Raw genomic sequence first — 20,201 nt, forward strand, 5'->3', positions numbered from 1 at the left:
AAGCTTCCATTTCGAAGGTGAGGCTATCAGCAGCGAAGTTATTAGAGGGTTGTAAGAAGTGACGACGCCAGAGGAGGCAGGGGGGCGCCACTTCGCCCTCTCCCGGGCCCTCCAACTGAAGTTAATTAAATATCAAATAATAAAGAGAGTTCATTTATAAGTATATGACGATTTTCACCTTTTCAAAGTGGTGTATTCTGCATGATATCACTTTCCTGTTTATAATACCAACTTGATTAACAAATATTAATTTGTTTAGTATATATATAGCTATGTGTATGTGACTTTCGTTCAAGATTCGAGTGCCGACCTGGGCATAGGTGATTTCTCATTCATTTATGTCCTATAATCGTCGAGATTAACCTAAGTTTTAAAAAGTTTTAAGAACTGGGAAAAAGTGTTGAAAGTGGATGGTTTTAAAACATCACGAATATTTTCAGGACCACAAGACATCATCTGTAGTACGCGCTTTTACTTCCTCGTTACGATACGCAGTTCACAAGAAATTATTTACCAGATATTATCGAATGTGTGGAGTTTGTATCTAAGTAATACAAAAATAAAATCTTCTACACAATTACTTTCTATGAAGCCCGTTTTTTTGTACCGTCAACAAAACACGGAAAATATTTCTTAATTCTTATTTCCTCGCTGAGACACGAGGTTCAGAAGAAACTATGGACAAAATATTGTTGAGTGTGTAGGGTTTGTATCCAGTTAGTCTTTAAATAAAATCTTCCATATGATTACTTTCTATTAAACCCGTACTTTATTTTTGTACATCAGGGAAAACTCGGGAAATTTTTTTAAATTCTTACTTCTTGGCTGAGACATAGAATTCATAAGAAACTATGGACCAATATCGAGTGTGTGAGGTTTGTATCTAGGTAATCTTTAAATAAAATCATTTATATGATTACTTTCTATTAAGTCCGTTTTTTATTTTTGTACGTACATTCAGGGAAAACCCTGGAAATATTTTTAAATTCTTACTTCCTCGCTGAATCACGAAGTTCACAAGAAAATATGGACCAAATCTTATCGACTGTGTAAAGGTTGTATCTAGGCAATCCATAAATAAAATCTCCTATATGACTACTTTCTCTTAAGCTCATTTTCAATTTTTGTACCATCACGGAAAACCAGGGAAATATATTTTAATTCTTACTTCTTCGCTGAGACACGAAATTCATAAGAAACTATGGACAAAATATTATCGAATGTGTGAGGTTTGTATCTAAGTAATAATTATTTTAAATCGTCTATACGATTTCCTTGTATTAAGCCCGTTTTTGTTTTTTGTGCAGTCACAGAAAACTCGGAAAAATTTCATAATTCTTATTTCTTTGCTGAGACACGAAGTTCTCAAGAACCTTTCTAATCTAATGTGAGAGGTTCGTATCTAAGTAATCCTTAAATAAAATATTTTATACGATTACTTTCTATTTTGCTCGTTTTTCATTTTTGTACCTTGACTGAAAATAGTGTTGCTCACGGGACGGGACATGTCCCGTCTCGTCTCCTGTCTCGTCTCGAAAACGAGACGAGACACGAGACGGTACAAGCCTTTTGAAATTCGAGACGCGACGAGACGGAATGCCTTTTTCGTCTCGTTTTCGAGATACTACGGGACGGGACGGCTTTGAAAAGTCTCGTCTCGTCTCGAATGTCTCGAAAAAAAAAAATAAAAGCAAAATATTTAATCAGTTGCAAATAGTTGTTTGCTTGGAATAAAGTATTTCAATTAGAAACTTTGATAAGCGTGTATTAAGTCGAAATAAGTCTATTCTAGAGAGAGTAATTAATTAAAACCTAAACTTATTTTTAATACTCTTTCGAAACACATTCTCACATTCAACACATACTCCTCATTTTTGTTTTTCAATTCATTCCACGTTAATAAGTATTACTTAGATTCAAACTCCACACATTCGATAATATCTGGTAAATAATTTCTTGTGAACTGCGTATCGTAACGAGGAAGTAAAAGTTAAAAAAACATATTTACCGCATTTTCCGCCACCTTACAAAGATTGAAAATAGGCTTAATATAAATTAATCATATAGGATACTGGTGGTACAAAAATAAAAAAACGGACTTAATAGAAGGTAATCACATAGATGATTTTATTTAAAAATTCGCTAGATACAAACCTTACATACTCGATAAGATTTCGTCCATAGTTTCATTTGAACTTCGTGTCTCAGCGAAGAAGTAAGAACTAAAATATATTTCCCGGGTTTTCCGTGATGGTCCAAAATCGAAAATAAGCTTAAGAGAAAATAATCATGTAGGATATTTTATTTAAAGTTTGCTTAGATACAAACCTCACGCAGTCGATAGGATTTCATCCAAAATTTCTTTTGAACTTCGAGCCTCAGCCAAGAAGTAATGGTTTAAATATATTTCCGGGTTTTCCGTGACGGTACAAAAAAACGGGCTTAATAAAAAAAATAAACATATAGAAGATTTTATTTATAGATTACCTAGTTACAGGCCCTTTTCTTATAAATTTCGTGTCTCAGGGAAGAGGTAACAATTGAAAGAAAATCATCTCTGGCTTGGTCTGAAGAGAAAAAGAGTTTCAAACGAGTATTAGCATTGATCGCGAATTTCTCGAAAACTCAAGTTTTGATCCTATAGTCGAAATGTCAGAATTAAAACGCATCTCAGGCGCTGAAAAGCTTAATAAGACAACATTTTAATGAAAATCATTTCACGCTAAATCTGTAGAGAAAATGAGTTTCGAACGTGTACCAGCATTGTACGCGTATTTCTTCAAAAATCAACTATTCATTCTATGGTCCAAATGTCTTAATTAAAACGCTTTTCACGCTCTGAAAAGCATATTAATTCAACATTTTAAAGAAAATCATCTTTGGCTTGGGCTGTAGAAAAAATGAGTTTTGAACGAGTACTAGCATTGAACGCGTATTTCTCGAAAAATCAACTAATAATCCCATAGATCAAATGTCAGAATTAAAACGCTTTTCTGGCTCTGAAATGCATAATAATTCAAAATTATTAAGAAAATCATCTCTGGCATGGTCTTAAGAGAAAATGAGTTTCAAACGAAAATTATCATCTAAAGCGAATTTCTCGAAAAATCAAGTTTTGATATTATAGGCGAAATGTCATAATTAAAACGCTTTTCAGGCTCTTATAATCTTAATAATTCAACATTTTAATGAAAATCATTTCTGGCTAGGTAAGTAGAGAAAATGAGTTTCAAACGTTTACCAGCATTGTACGAGTATTTATCGAAAAATCAAATATTCATTCCATAGTCCAAATGTCATAACTAAAACACTTTTCAGGCTCTATATAGCTTAATAATTCAACATTTTAAAGAAAATCATCTCTGACTAGCTCTGTAGAGAAAATGAGTTTCGAACGATTACTAACATTAAAAGCGTATTTCTCGAAAAATCAACTATTCATTTTAAAGTCCAAATGTCTTAATTAAAACGCTTTTCAACCTCTGAAAAACATAATAATTCTACATTTTAAAGAAAATCATTTCTTTCTTGGTCTGTATAGAATGAGTCTCATGTGAGTATTAACATTCATCGAAAATTTCTCGTAAAATCAAGTTTTGATCCCTAGTCGAAATGTCAGAATTATAATGCTTTTCAGCCTCTGAAAATCTTAATAATTCAACATTTTAAAGAAAATCATCTCAGGTTAGGTCTGTAGAGAAAATGAATTTCAAACGAATACTAGCTTTGAACGCGTAAATCTCGAAAAATCAGATATTAATCCTATAGTCCAAATGTCTTAATTAAAACGCTTTTCAGGCTCTGTAAAGCTTAATAATTCAACATTTTAATGAAAAATATTCACTAACTAGGTCTGTAGAGAAAATAAGTTTCAAACCTGTACCAGCATTGAACGCGTATTTCTCTAAAAATCAAATATTCATTCCATAGTCCAAATGTATTAATTAAAACGCTTCTCAGGCTCTGTAAAGCTTAATAATTCAACCCTTTTAGAGAAAATCATCTCTGACTGCCTCTGTAGAGAAAATGAGTTTTGAACGAGTACTAGCATTGAACGCGTATTTCTCGAAAAATCAACTATTAATCCCATAGTTAAAATGTCATAATTAAAACGCTTTTCAGCCACTGAAAAGCATAATAATTTAACGTTTCGAAGTAAATCATCTCTGGCTTGGTCTGTATAGAAAATGGGTTTTGAAGTGTGTTATAGCATTGAACGCGAATTTCTCGAAACACAAAATATTTTTTTCCGGAAAGTGGGATAAAGCTCCAAATATTTTACCCATTGCGTGGTGAGAATAAATAAGGTTCGTTAATAATGAGAACATTAATATTAAAAATGCAGTTTGTTGGTTACTGATTGCTAGGCATCTTATGAAATCTACCTTGTGGTTTTTCTGGCTTCCATACAAGAGTGCTCTTTTCATTACTGCTATACCTTTTGGAAGTTTTGAAATGTTTTCCACTAGACCTTCTTTCTTTCTGAATGTCGAACTTCCGTGCACTATGAAAATGTACATTTCTTCTTTAAGTTCAAAGCTTGGCGCTCGGGAGCAACAAAAGAGATTTTAAATGTGTTGTAAGAAAGCATTTCAATACTTAGTATATTACAAATAGAAAGCGTATGATCGCAATAAAATCCTTGTTCGGCAGGAATAATAACCATCGATTATGCTGAACAAATATATTTTTTGTTTAGCTAGAGGAGGATGCAAGAAGCAGTTCCTGCAAAAGTGTATGTTGTACGAAGCGAAGAAACGTGACAAAACCACCACGTATGGAAGGCAAACCTGCATATATTTTATATCGCACATTTACAGAGCCGTGCCTCCTGAAGCTACAAAAATCCCAACTTCAATGATTCTTTCAGTCATGATATAGTTGAAAAAAATATGTTTAGATGCACCAAAAGTGCATCATTATCAGATTATGCATTAAACGTGTTATTGAAATCAACATATTTGTGTAAATTGGGCGCCTCCCCGATGGCGTAGTAATAACGTCGAGGTCTTGTAATCAAGGGTCCCCTCGTTCGATACCAAATGGAGGCACAAAGTGGATCGGATCACACTTTAAACTGTAGGTCGATTCGCGATTTAGCCTATTTGTGAATCAAGTGGACTTAAAACCCAATATCAACCTTAAGAATATTAGAATCCACTAATTCACCCGCAGCTAAGTCAAATTTCACACATCCCTTTTCATCCTCGTTCATAGACTTCCTGCAATACTCTTGTGCATGTGGGTTGCATCCCACCAGGTGCGACACATGTGAGGAGTTATTCTTTCCCTATACTGCGTTATTTCTTTTCATAACAGTAAGGCTAAATTCTTGTTTTATCTGAACTTTTTTATCTGAAGGAAACAACTCTCAAGTCTCAACAATTATAATTTTTTGCTTAAATTTCCTATAATTTATACAAACAGTATCACAAATCACGTCCTTTGGTGCAACACTGTCAACAGCTAATGTTACTTTCTTCGTCCTAATAAATTTACTTCCAACCAGTGACGGCGCCAGTGAAATGTGACTGGGGGGGGGGGCGAAAGGCTGGCAACAAAATATTGTAAGAGGGAAGTCACATTAAAAAGCCAGAAAACACTACACATATATATATATATATATACATATATAATAATACTTATAATAATGACTATTATAATAATTATAATAATAATAATTACAATAATTATTATTATTATTATATTCATGTATGGTGTTTTATGTTTGTCTTTTATTTAGAGTGGACGTTTACAGCCTAAATTTACTTCTTGATTACTAGTTTATCTCCACATGATTCGTTTTAATAAAGACATTAATTCTTTTTTATTGGTAAGTTGCGTTGGAAGAAATGAATCTTCTTAAGTATTAGAAACAATGTAAGGCACTTAGTGAAGCGTATTTTTCCTGTAGGAGAATTCTGCTCTGTGTGGTTTGGAGAACACATTGCTACCTTTGGTACGTCCAGGACTTGACATTTCTTCTGAATGGCAAGAACAGCCAAATGAGGCAGTTTGCATCCAGCATCCTGTTTCGAGCAAGCCTTTTCAAAGATTTTAAGGACAACCATCTTCGTAATGCTGAAGAGTTTTGGGCAAAATTTGTATTTCACCTTTCAGGGAAATGTTATCACAGGATAAAAAAAAAATCAGACAAAGATTACAGTTACTCACGATTCAAGAAATATTCTGACCCTGGCATTACTTACTCTTACTCTACCACTCCAACGTATGTCTGTGCTAAACAATTACAGGCACCTATGGGGTTCGTGGGAAGATGTTCGTCGATTTTGATGTGTTCGAGAAAGAGCGAACCTGTATCCAATGATTGAAGCGTGGCAAATCCTAAATTGCGTTATTTTACGTGCCCGCGATATGTTTTGATTCGAATTTTAAGTGTAATTTGCATTTTAAGGTTCATGTTCAATACATTTCGAAATAATATATCCTCATTAACTTCAAGAGTATCGAAGAAATTCCCTTTGTTAAGGTTTCCTCAGACTCATCATCTCGAAATTCAAGTCCCTGAATAGTAAGAAACCGCGATGAATCCACAACAACTGACATTTAGTGCCGTTTTTTTTCGATCACCTTTGGTCCCAGGTTCGATACCCAGTGGAGGCACTTTAAGCTAAGTCCCGGTTGACTTTTCTGTGCATAAAATGGACTTAAAACACAAAATCAACCAACCAATCAAATCTTGAATCAACTTTGAATGTATTTTAATAATTAGTGTTGTCCCTAACGACCACGATTAGAATAATTTGCGCGTACTACAGATGATGTCTTGTGGTCCTGAAAATATTCGTGATGTTTTAAAACCATCCACATTCAACACTTTTTCCCAGTTCTTAAAACTTTTTAAAACTTAGGTTAATCTCGACGATTATAGGACATAAATGAATGAGAAATCACCTATGCAAAGGTCGGCGCTCGAATCTTGAACGAAAGTCACATACACATAGCTATATATATATATATATATACAAAACAAATTAATATTTGTTAATCAAGTTGGTATTATAAACAGGAAAGTGATATCATGCAGAATACACCACTTTGAAAAGGTGAAAATCGTCATATACTTATAAATGAACTCTCTTTATTATTTGATATTTAATTAACTTCAGTTGGAGGGCCCGGGAGAGGGGGAAGTGGCGCCCCCCTGCCTCCTCTGGCGTCGTCACTGCTTACAACCCTCTAATAACTTCGCAGCTGATAGCCTCACCTTCGAAATGGAAGCTTGTGTGTCGGCGATTAATACAAAGAACTTGTGTTCACTGTCCCTCTTGCATTCAAAGTTTGCCGTTTTCCTTTTCAGCTTTTCCTGCAAAACTTCCTGTCAGCAAGCAAAGCAAATTACAGAATTTTTATTGCCCCACCCTTGCATCAACTTTCATTCCTACTTTAGGCCTGGATTTATGGCACTTTCCCGCTACTGCAGGTTTGCCCCCTGAAGGAACGGTGTCCATTGTTCAAAGTAAAACCTCTGTCAGTGGGAAGCGGCGAAAAATAGTCACGGAAAACGCCCTGGCCGTAAACAGACTCCCGCCACCCTAACATTGCTGTCAGCTTCCCTCTGAAGTTTGATAAAACTACTTTGTGAAATTTGTTTAGTAACGATTGAAAATGTAGACAGTAGATACTACATGTATTTTGCAAATTAACTTGAAGAATAAAAAGAACAGCTACAACATTCCTTCATTTGATTCACAGAAAAGCTAATCGGAACTGGACCCACACTTCAAAATGGGATTCAAATCACTATGTTCCTTCACCGGTTATCGAACCCGGCACCCCTTGATTACAAGGTGAAGTGCTACCACTGTACCATCGGGGAGTCCCAATAGAACAAAGTTTCCTTCTACGACGATTATACAGAAGTTAGTGCACTTCCTTCATATGAAATCTATTCTATATCAGGCTCAGTATTTCGTTATTACAATCCAAGGAATAGTATTCAACTTAAATAAGAAATAAATACATAAAAAAGCATTCTAAATAATCTTCAAACAGACGTAAAAAAATCGAATCCAACCACCAATTTTCTCAACAAAGACATTTCCGAAACTTCCATAACATTCTAATAATTTCGCAACACGTGCAAATAATCATGTGGTAAAATCTTGTCATGGTTCCATGTAAACACGAAAATCACCAAATTACTTCTTTCCATATTTCCTGCATTTTCTCCTCCTCTTTAGCTCTCAGCAGTTCGGAGTGGGATAATGCAAGATTATTTGTCCCTAATTATCTCCTTCTCTTAGTCTTGCTTATATCTTGGACTCCTTAATAACTTTCCCAACAACTCCTTATCAATTTGTACTGAAATGTTTCCTACAATGCTTTTCCTACTTCCTAATAACAATCACTTCTGTACACCTTTTGATGTAAAAATTAATTAATAAAAATAAACCACATCCGTCGGTCCGTTTATCCTTCCAACCTATAGAGCTGAGACTATTTTCACAAGATAAACCTCGGACGCATACATTCCACGATCTTTTGGCCCCTCCTTCCACCTTCTCTACCTGCCCTTTTACTTGATGTTATTCAGAATTGTATTAGTATCTGGAGTACTATCGTAACATAAAGTTATTAACCTGGAATGAATTGAAAAACAAAAATGGGGAGTAATGCTGTGTTTCGAAAGAGTATTAAAAATAAGTTTAGGTTTTCTTTCATTACTCTCTCTAGAATAGTCTTATTTCGACTTAATACACGCTTATCAAAGTTTCTAATTGAAATACTTTATTCCAAGCAAACAACTATTTGCAACTGATTAAATATTTTGCTTTTATTTTTTTTTTTCGAGACATTCGAGACGAGACGAGACTTTTCGAAAACGAGACGAGAAAGGCATTCCGTCTCGTCCCGTCTCGAATTTCAAAAGGCTTGTCCCGTCTATTGTCTCGTCTCGTTTTCGAGACGAGACAGGAGACGAGACGGGACATGTCCCGTCCCGTGAGCAACGCTATTTTCAGTCAAGGTACAAAAATGAAAAACGAGCAAAATAGAAAGTAATCATATAAAATATTTTATTTAAGGATTACTTAGATACAAACCTCTCACATTAGATAACATAGGTTCTTGAGAACTTCGTGTTTCAGCAAAGAAATAAGAATTATGAAATTTTTCCGAGTTTTCTGTGACCGCACAAAAAACAAAAACGGGCTTAATACAAGGAAATCGTATAGACGATTTTATTTAAGGATTACTTAGATACAAACCTCACACATTCGATAATATTTTGTCCATAGTTTCTTATGAATTTCGTGTCTCAGCGAAGAAGTAAGAATTAAAATATATTTCCCTGGTTTTCCGTGATGGTTCAAAAATTGAAAATGAGCTTAAGAGAAAGTAGTCATATAGGAGATTTTATTTATGGATTGCCTAGATACAACCCTTACACAGTCGACAAGATTTGGTCCATAATTTCGTGTGAACTTCGTGATTCAGCGAGGAAGTAAGAATTTAAAAATATTTCCATGGTTTTCCCTGAATGTACGTACAAAAATAAAAAACGGACTTAATAGAAAGTAATCATATAAATGATTATATTTAAAGATTACCTAGATACAAACCTCACACACTCGATATTGGTCCATAGTTTCTTATGAATTCTATGTCTCAGCCAAGAAGTAAGAATTTAAAAAAAATTCCCGAGTTTTCCCTGATGTACAAAAATAAAGTACGGGTTTAATAGAAAGTAATCATATAGAAGATTTTATTTAAAGACTAACTGGATACAAACCCTTAACACTCAACAATATTTTGTCCATAGTTTCTTCTGAACCTCGTGTCTCAGCGAAGAAATAAGAATTAAGAAATATTTCCCGTGTTTTGTTGACGTTACAAAAAAACGGGCTTCATAGTAAGTAATTGTGTAGAAGATTTTATTTAAGTATTACTTAGATACAAACTCCACACATTCGATAATATCTGGTAAATAATTTCTTGTGAACTGCGTATCGTAACGAGGAAGTAAAAGTTAAAAAAACATATTTACCGCATTTTCCGCCACCTTACAAAGATTGAAAATAGGCTTAATATAAAGTAATCATATAGGATACTTTATTTATAGATTACTTATATACGAACCTCGGATACTCGATAAGATTTCGTCCATAGTTTCTTGTGAACTTTGTGTCTCAGCGAAGAAGTGATATTTAAGACATATTTCACGGGTTTTCCGTGATGGTCCAAATTCGAAAATAAGCTTAAGAGAAAATAATCATGTAGGAGATTTTATTTAATGTTTGCTTAGATACAAACCTCACGCAGTCGATAGGATTTCATCCAAAATTTCTTTTGAACTTCGAGCCTCGGCCAAGAAGTAAAGGTTTAAATATATTTCCGGGTTTTCCGTGACGGTACAAAAAACGGGCTTAATAAAAAGTAATCATATAGAAGATTTTATTTATAGATTACCTAGTTACAGGCCCTTTTCTTATAAATTTCGTGTCTCAGATCAAATCAACGTGCAAATAATCATGTGGTAAAATCTTGTCATGGTTCCATGTAAACACGAAAATCACCAAATTACTTCTTTCCATATTTCCTGTATTTTCTCCTCCTCTTTAGCTCTCAGCAGTTCGGAGTGGGATAATGCAAGATTATTTGTCCCTAATTATCTCCTTCTCTTAGTCTTGCTTATATCTTGGACTCCTTAATAACTTTCCCAACAACTCCTTATCAATTTGTACTGCCATGTTTCCTACAATGCTTTTCCTACTTCCTAATAACAATCACTTCTGTACACCCTTTGATGTAAAAATTAATTAATAAAAATAAACCACATCTGTCGGTCCGTTTATCCTTCCAAACTATAGAGCTGAGACTATTTTTACAAGATAAACCTCGGACGCAGACATTCCACGATCTTTTGGCCCCTCCTTCCACCTTTTCTACCTGCCCTTTTACTTGATGTTATTCAGAATTGTATTAGTATCTGGAGTACTATCGTAAAGGAAAATTATTGCTTTATCTACGTTAAGACAACTTGGGCTAATAATGTTAACATTATCTGTGGGGTTAAAGGAATTAACCTGGAATGAATTGAAAAACAAAATCTTCTATATGATTACTTTCTATTAAACCCGTACTTTATTTTTGTACATCAGGGAAAACTCGGGAATTGTTTTTAAATTCTAACTTCTTGGCTGAGATATAGAATTCATAAGAAACACATTATCGAATGTGTGAGATTTGTATCGAGGAATTATTATATAATATCTCCTATATGGTTAGTCTCAATTCAGAACATTTTTAATTTTTGTACCATCAAGGAATACCCGGGAAATATATTTTTGTTCTTTCTTCCTCGCTGAAACACGAATTTCACAAGAAACTATGAACCAAATTTTATCTAGTGTGTAGGGTTTGTATCCAGTTAATCTTTGAATAAAATCTTCTCTATGATTACCTTCTTTTAAGCCTGTATTTTATTTTGGTAAATCAGGGAAAACTAGGGAAATATTTTATAATTCTTACGTCCGCGTTGATACACGAAATTCACAAGAAACTATGCACCAAATATTATCGAGTGTGTGAGATTTGTATCTAAGTAATCTTTAAATATAATCTTCTATGTGATTACCTTCTATTAAGCACGATTTTTATTTTTGTATCATCACGGAAAACCCCTGAAATATGTCTTAATTATCACATCTTTGCTGAGACACAAAGTTCACAAGAAACTATGGACGAAATCTTATCGAGTATCCGAGGTTCGTATATAAGTAATCTATAAATAAAGTATCCTATATGATTACTTTATATTAAGCCTTTTTTCAATCTTTGTAAGGTGGCGGAAAATGCGGTAAATATGTTTTTTTAACTTTTACTTCCTCGTTAAGATACGCAGTTCACAAGAAATTATTTACCGGATATTATCGAATGTGTGGAGTTTGTATCTAAGTAATACTTAAATAAAATCTTCTACACAATTACTTTCTATGAAGCCCGTTTTTTTGTACCGTCAACAAAACACGGAAAATATTTCTTAATTCTTATATCTTCGCTGAGACACGAGGTTCAGAAGAAACTATGGACAAAATATTGTTGAGTGTGGGGTTTGTATCCAGTTAGTCTTTAAATAAAATCTTCTATATGATTACTTTCTATTAAACCCGTACTTTATTTTTGTACATCAGGGAAAACTCTGGAAATTTTTTTAAATTATTACTTCTTGGCTGAGACATAGAATTCATAAGAAACTATGGACCAATATCGAGTGTGTGAGGTTTGTATCTAGGTAATCTTTAAATAAAATCATTTATTTGATTACTTTCTATTAAGTCCGTTTTTTATTTTTGTACGAATTATTTTAGGATGGGATGGTCTAGGGCTAGTTTCTTACTGCCTAGTAATTTATTATCAGGATGCTCGTTCCTATTCTGCTGGAATATTAACTGCTTTGTCTAACCGAATTGGTGATGTATTTATTTTATTATCTATTGCTTGAATATTAAATTATGGTAGCTGAAATTATATCTATTAATTATGATTAGTTTCTGACTTTCATAAAATATTAATTACTAGATTTATTATTATTGCTGGGATAACAAAGAGTGCACAAATTCCATTTTCTGCATGATTGCCGGCAGCTATGGCTGCACCCACCCCAGTTTCTGCATTAGTTCATTCTTCTACTTTGGTTACTGCTGGAGTTTATTTATTAATTCGTTTTGGAGATATACTGATATATATACTGTTTTTGGTAGGATACTCTTATTACTGTCAGGGTTAACTATATTTATAGCTGGGGTTGGTGCTAATTTTGTATGGGGGGTCTAATTAATAAAATACCAATAACTATTTCTTGTATAATAATTTCTAGTCTTGCCTTATGTGGAATACCGTTTTTGGCTGGGTTTTATTCTAAGGATTTAATTTTGGAAATATTAAGTATATCTTCTTTTAATTTAGTAATATTTGTTTTATTATGAGTTTCTACGGGTATAACTATAGCCTATAGTTTTCGATTAAATTATTATTTAGTTGGTAAATCTTATAGAGGTATATCATTTCAATTCTTTTCAGATGATGGGGGATGAGGCATATTTAAAGGTATGTTAGGCCTATTATTCTTATCTATTGTAGGTGGTTCTGGGTTAATATGATTAATATTTCCTTCTGTTTTTGTTATTATTATCCCACTTAGTTTGAAAATAGGGGCAATTATATGTATTTTATTGGGAGGGTGAATTGGGTATAATATTACATCTTTCTTGTTCGAAATTTATCCATTTTTTAATAATAAAATAATATATTATTTATTAGGGGGGATATGATTTTTACCTTATTTATCCTCTGGTGGATTAATTGGTAGTTCATTTATTACTGGAGGTCTATATATTAAGGCTGTTGATTATGGATGAAGTGAACTTATGGGGGGACAGGGAGTCTATAAATATATAAGGAGTGGTTCTTTAAATATCCAATTAATACATTCTAATTATTTTAATATTTATTTTATATTTTCATTTTTAATAGTAATTTTATTAATAATTTATATGTGTTTATATAGCTTATAATAAAGCATAATATTGAAGTTATTAGGAAGGATAAAATAATTCTATAGGCATTTCTTGAACTTATTTAAAGTTCAGCTTTATCATGAAAAGATAATGTAATTTTATACTAAAGAAATAGTGTGAGAGTATTAATGGAGTTTCACCACTAAAGATGGAAGTTAGCAGCCCCCACTTAATAATATACCCCTTAACTGAGGATATAATCCTAATTTTATTATTAACATTAATATGCCGCCTTCCTTTGGCTTCAGTCAAATAAGCAAGGGTAATATATACCAATTTATTCAGGTCGAAGCTGATTGCTTTTGCTTCTTGCTCAATAAAGTAAATTGAACTATTCAATACCTTTTGAATGCAACTCAAATATTATTATTAACTATTACTCTAGCATGCTCATTCTAGTGATCCTTGGGTTCATTCATGATATAAACCTAAAAGCAAGATTAATAGGAATAGAAGTCTAACACATATTCAATATATTAGTTTTGAATTAGTAATAATAACTGTTATTGGTAATAGTAATACAATTTCTACATCAAAAATTAGAAAAATTACTGCAATTAGAAAGAATTTTATAGAGAATGGAATTCGTGCTGAGGATTTTGGGTCAAATCCACACTCAAACGGTGATCTTTTTTCTCGGTCTGTAATTATTTTTTTTGATAGTAATGTGGATAATATTATTACAATTGAGGTAATTATTATAATTAATAATGAGGTACTTATGATTATATTAATTATTTACTTTATTTTATTATAATCTTTTTAATTGGAAGTTAAGCGTACTTTAAATATACTAAGTAAATTATCTACCTCATCAGTAAATTGAAATATAAAGGAATAATCATACTACATCTACGAAATGTCAATATCAGGCTGCTGCTTCAAATCCGAAGTGATGTGTTGGTGAAAAATGGCATAAGATGTGTCGAGCTAAACATACCCCTAGGAATGTTTATCCAATAATAACATGTAACCCATGAAATCCTGTTGCTATAAAGAATGTGGATCCATATACTGCATCAGCGATAGTAAAGGGGGATTCATAATATTCATATGCCTGAAGAATAGTAAAATATATTCCTAATATTAGTGTTAATATAAGGGCTTGCGTTGTATGTGAGTGTTTTTTTTCTAATAACCCATGATGGGCTCATGTTACTGTTACTCCTGAGGCTAGTAAAATTGCTGTATTTAATAAAGGTACTTGTATTGGGTTAAATGGAGTAATTCCCCTTGGTGGTCATAATATCCCCAGTTCAATTGTTGGGGATAATCTTCTATGGAAAAATGCTCAAAAGAAGGATACAAAAAATAATACGTCTGAGATAATAAATAGAATTATGCCCCATCGTAGTCCTATTATAACTTGATTTGTATGTAATCCTTGATATGTTCCCTCTCGTGAAATATCTCGTCATCATTGAATTATTGTAAGAAGTATAGTTGTTATTCCTATTGATAATAGAATTATATTTTGTTGGTGAAATCATCTAATTATCCCTGTTGTTAATATTATTGCTCTAATAGCTCCTGTTGCTGGTCATGGGCTTTGATCTACTAGGTGATATGGGTGGTTTTGGTTTGCTGACATTGTTTATTTTGATTCTCTAGAATAAATAGCAATTAATAAGGCAAATACATAAGATTGGATAAATGCTACGGCTGTTTCTATAATAATTAATATAATTTGTGCTAAAATTAATATTGAAAGTCCAATAATTTCTAATATTGTTCCTGTATTTCCAATTATTGATATTATTAAATGTCCAACTATTATGTTTGCTGCTAGTCGCACTGATAGAGTTATTGGACGAATTAGATTTCTAATTATTTCAATACCTACTATAATTGGTATTAATAGTGCTGGCACACCTTCCGGTACTAGGTGTGCTAATATATGTTTTGTATTATTGATTCACCCAAATAATATAAATGATAATCATATTGGTAGGGCCAGGGTTAGGGTAAATACTAAGTGACTTGATCTAGTAAATACATAGGGTAGTAATCCTATTGAATTATTAAATAAGATTATTGAAAATATACTAATAAATATTAGGGTTCTTCCCTGGTGACTAATTATCCCTAAAAATGTTTTAAATTCTTCATGTAACTTTATTATTATTATGTTATATAATATAGAGGTTCGTGATTGTATTAATCAAAATGGGGCTGGGATTATTAATAATCCCAGGAATGTTCTTATTCAATTTAGTGATATATTTATAATTGATGATGTTGGATCGAATGATGAAAATAATCTTGTTATCATTTTCAGTATTTAATTTTTGGTTTATTTTCTATTTTAAAGTTGTTACTATTTAATAATTTATTATAATTATAATAATTGATGATTATAAATAGAAAATAAATTGATATAAATATTATAAATAGAATAATTCAATTTAATGGGTATATTTGTGGAATAAAAAAGTATCTATAAAGATAATTTAGGTTTGACATTCCTATGTTATAGATTAACTAACTCTTTTCATTAGAAGTAGTTGTTATATTATTATTTTGTGGTTTAAGAGACCATTACTTACTTTTCAGTCGTCTAATGATTCTTGTATAATTTTTATTAGTCAATTAATAAAAGATTTGTGAGTTGTAGTTTCAACAATAATTGGTATGAATCTATGATTAGAACCACAAATTTCTGAACATTGTCCGAAAAATAAGCCAATTCGACTAATATTTAGTCCTGCCTGGTTAAGTCGTCCTGGGGTGGCATCTATTTTAATCCCTATGGATGGTATGGCTCATGAGTGTAATACATCTGCAGATGTAGTTAGTACTCGGATATCTATGTTAATTGGTAATACTGTTCGATTATCTACATCTAATAATCGAAATGAGTCTATAGATATTTCATTTGTTGGGGATATATATGAGTCAAATTCTGCCCTTATAAAATCGGAGTATTCATAACTTCAATATCATTGATGTCCAATAGTTTTAAGGGTCAATGAAGGTTGATTAATTTCATTTAATAAGTATAATAAACGTAGAGAGGGTAGGGCAATAAAAACTAGGGTAATTGCTGGTATAATTGTTCATATTGTTTCTAATGTTTGTCCTTCTAAAAGTATTCGGTTTGTTAATTTGTTATTAAATAATGATGCTATTAAGTATCCTACTAATACTGTAATTATAATTAAAATTAATATTGTGTGGTCATGGAAAAATATTATTTGTTCTATTAATGGGGAGGATCTATCTTGTAATCCTACTTGATTTCAGGTTGCCACTTTTAAGTAAGGGATATTCCTTATATTTGAAGCTTAAATTCAATGCACTTCTCTGCCACCTTAAAAATTAGTTGTTAGTAAGTAGTATTGGGAGTTCTGAATATGTATGTTCAGAGGGAGGTGACATTTGATACCATTCAATTGATGATGCTTGTTGTAGATTAAATAATGTTGGTCGGGCACTTGTCATACCTTCTCAGGTAATAAATATTATAATAATTACTGCTGTAAATGATAAGATTGATCCTAATCTTGAAACAACATTTCATATTGTATATGCATCTGGATAATCCGAATATCGTCGCGGTATTCCTCTTAATCCTAGAAAATGTTGTGGGAAGAATGTTAAGTTAACTCCAATAAATATTGAGATAAATTGAATTTTTAATCAATCTGGATTTATTATTACTCCTGTAAATAATGGAAATCAATGTACTAGTCCTGCTATAATAGCAAATACTGCTCCTATAGATAATACATAATGAAAATGTGCTACAACATAGTATGTGTCATGCAGCACAATGTCTAGTGATGAATTTGCTAATACTACTCCTGTTAATCCCCCTATTGTAAATAAGAAAATAAATCCTAATGCTCATAATATTGATGGAGAGTAATTAATTTGTGTTCCATGTAGTGTTGCAATTCATCTAAATACCTTAATTCCTGTTGGTACAGCGATAATTATTGTAGCTGCAGTAAAATATGCTCGAGTATCAACATCTATTCCTACAGTAAATATATGATGTGCTCATACAATAAATCCTAGGAACCCAATTGCTATTATTGCATAAATTATTCCAAGAACTCCAAATGTTTCTTTTTTACCTCTTTCTTGAGTTACAATATGTGAAATTATTCCAAATCCCGGTAGAATTAGAATATATACTTCTGGGTGTCCAAAGAATCAGAATAGGTGTTGATATAAGATTGGGTCTCCACCACCAGATGGGTCAAAAAATGAGGTATTTAAATTTCGATCTGTTAATAGCATTGTAATTGCTCCTGCTAGAACTGGTAGTGATAATAATAGTAGAACTGCAGTGATTACTACTGACCATACGAATAATGGTACTCGTTCTATGGATATTCCTATAGTTCGTATATTAATTACTGTTGTAATAAAATTTACTGCCCCTAGAATAGAGGATACTCCTGCTAAATGTAATGAAAAAATTGATAAATCTACAGAGGCTCCGGCATGTGCAATTCCTGCAGATAGGGGAGGATATACTGTTCAACCAGTTCCTGCACCACTCTCTACAATTCTTCCTGATAATAGTAGAGTTAATGATGGAGGTAGTAATCAAAATCTTATATTATTTAATCGTGGGAAGGCTATGTCTGGGGCTCCAATTATTAAAGGTACTAGTCAGTTTCCAAATCCCCCAATTATAATAGGTATTACTATGAAAAAAATTATAATAAATGCGTGTGCAGTTACAATCACATTGTAGATCTGATCATCTCCAATTAAACTTCCTTTTTGGCCTAATTCTATACGGATTAAGATACTTAATGATGTTCCAACTATTCCTGATCATACTCCGAAAATTAAATATATTGTACCAATATCTTTATGGTTAGTAGAAAATAATCATCGTTGCAAGAATGAGATGACTGAAGTTATAGGTGATAAACTGTAAATTTATTTATGAGTTTAAAACTCTCTCATTAAATTTTGGCTTTATAGTTAAGAATAATAATTTTGAACTGCAATTTCAGGGTGATACATATATGTATTAAGGCCTAAAAGAGTACCCCTTATTTATGACTTTGAAGGTCATTAGTTTAAAATTAACTTAAGACCTTATAAAGATTTTATAGAGATATGTAAATTGGTTGGATTATAGGTAGTCCACATACTGAGAGAAAAATTGTAACTACTGATAATACTTGTTCTTTTAAGTTTAATGGCTTGTTGTTAATGATATTCCATATATTAGTTTTATAATTTATTAAAATTGATGTAAGTGAGGTTCGTAAGTAATAATATAAGGTTAGCAACGATATGCTAATTAGGATTATAATTATAATTAATTGCTTAAAGTTGGTTGTTTGGATAATGACTATCCATTTTGGTAAAAACCCTAGTAGAGGTGGTAGTCCACCAAGAGATAATATTGCTATGAATAAAGATATTTTTATTCAAGTTTTAATATAAACAGTTGATGGACGTAGTATGTTTTGTTTATTGAAAATAACATAATGGTAGAGGTAGTTATAAGGATGTATAGTAAGTAGTAAATATGTTAACCAGGTATTATCTTCTGATGTTATTCTTAGAATAATTCATGATATGTGGTTAATTGATGAAAAGGCTATAATTTTTCGTAACGAGGTTTGATTTAATCCTCCAATTGCTCCAATAATTGCTGATGTTCTAATTGTTAAAATTAAAATTATGTTTAAATTGTCAATTACATAACTAAGCAATGTTGATGGAGCAATTTTTTGAATAGTTGTTATTACTAGGCAGTTAATTCATGTTATTCCTTCTATAACTTCTGGTATTCAAATGTGAAATGGAGCAGCTCCTATTTTTATTAATAAAGCTATGGTTAAAAGCTGGATCTGTATATTGAAGTTTGCAGCATTAATTATAATTAATGCTGCAGCCAAAATTATTGATGATGCTAATGCTTGAATTAGGAAGTTTTTCGTTGATTATTTGGTGTAGAAATTAATGGGATAAAAGATATTAGATTAATTTCTAAGCCTATTCAGGCTGCATATCATGAGGTGGAAGAAATAGAAAGGAGGGTTCCTATTGTGAGGGTCAATAGGAATATTATTTTCTTGGGGGTTGTGAGCATTAAAAAGGGAAGGATTAATTATAGACCTTCATATGTGGGGTCTGAGCCCTCTAGCTTAATTAGCTTACCTTTTTATTATATTTTGGTGTATGATGCACTATGGGGTTTGATACCATTGGAGAAAGTTTAATTCTTTCAATTATAAAAATTCATTTTTGTTACAAATAAATTAATAAGAACATGTTAAATTTCATGTATACTTTACCCTATCATGGTAATCCTTTTTCAGACATCTTATTTATATATAAGTTATAATAGTGGGTTAATAATACTATTTATTAGACTTTTATTGTTATGATCAATAAGTAGAACCTATTTATTAAATAATATAAAATACTTCAGAATCCCTTTTAATTTTATCCAATTTTTTTTAAGTTTTTGTAGTCTAACTTAAAGTAATTGACTTAATTAACATGTCATTTTAATACTTATTGAGTCTAGAGAAAAAAGAAGTTAATATATCTATATAGAACACAATTTTGAGGGGAAAAAAAATTGTGTTCTATATAGTATGGGAAAGTGAGTAAAAATAAAAAGGGAGGAAATTTTCGTGAGATAATTTCTAATTATAATTTAATTTAATATAATACATA

General features: G+C 31.9%; 1 pseudogene; it reads right to left on the minus strand.

Annotated features, from left to right (window-relative positions):
• Positions 1 to 14,355: 14,355 nt before the first annotated feature.
• On the minus strand, positions 14,356 to 15,132 carry LOC145982370 (cytochrome c oxidase subunit 3 pseudogene; annotated as a pseudogene).
• Positions 15,133 to 20,201: the final 5,069 nt, after the last annotated feature.

Source organism: Lepisma saccharinum, unplaced genomic scaffold, assembly GCF_977018435.1.
Source record: "Lepisma saccharinum unplaced genomic scaffold, izLepSacc3.1 HAP1_SCAFFOLD_162, whole genome shotgun sequence".
Classification (NCBI taxonomy): Eukaryota; Metazoa; Arthropoda; class Insecta; order Zygentoma; family Lepismatidae; genus Lepisma; species Lepisma saccharinum.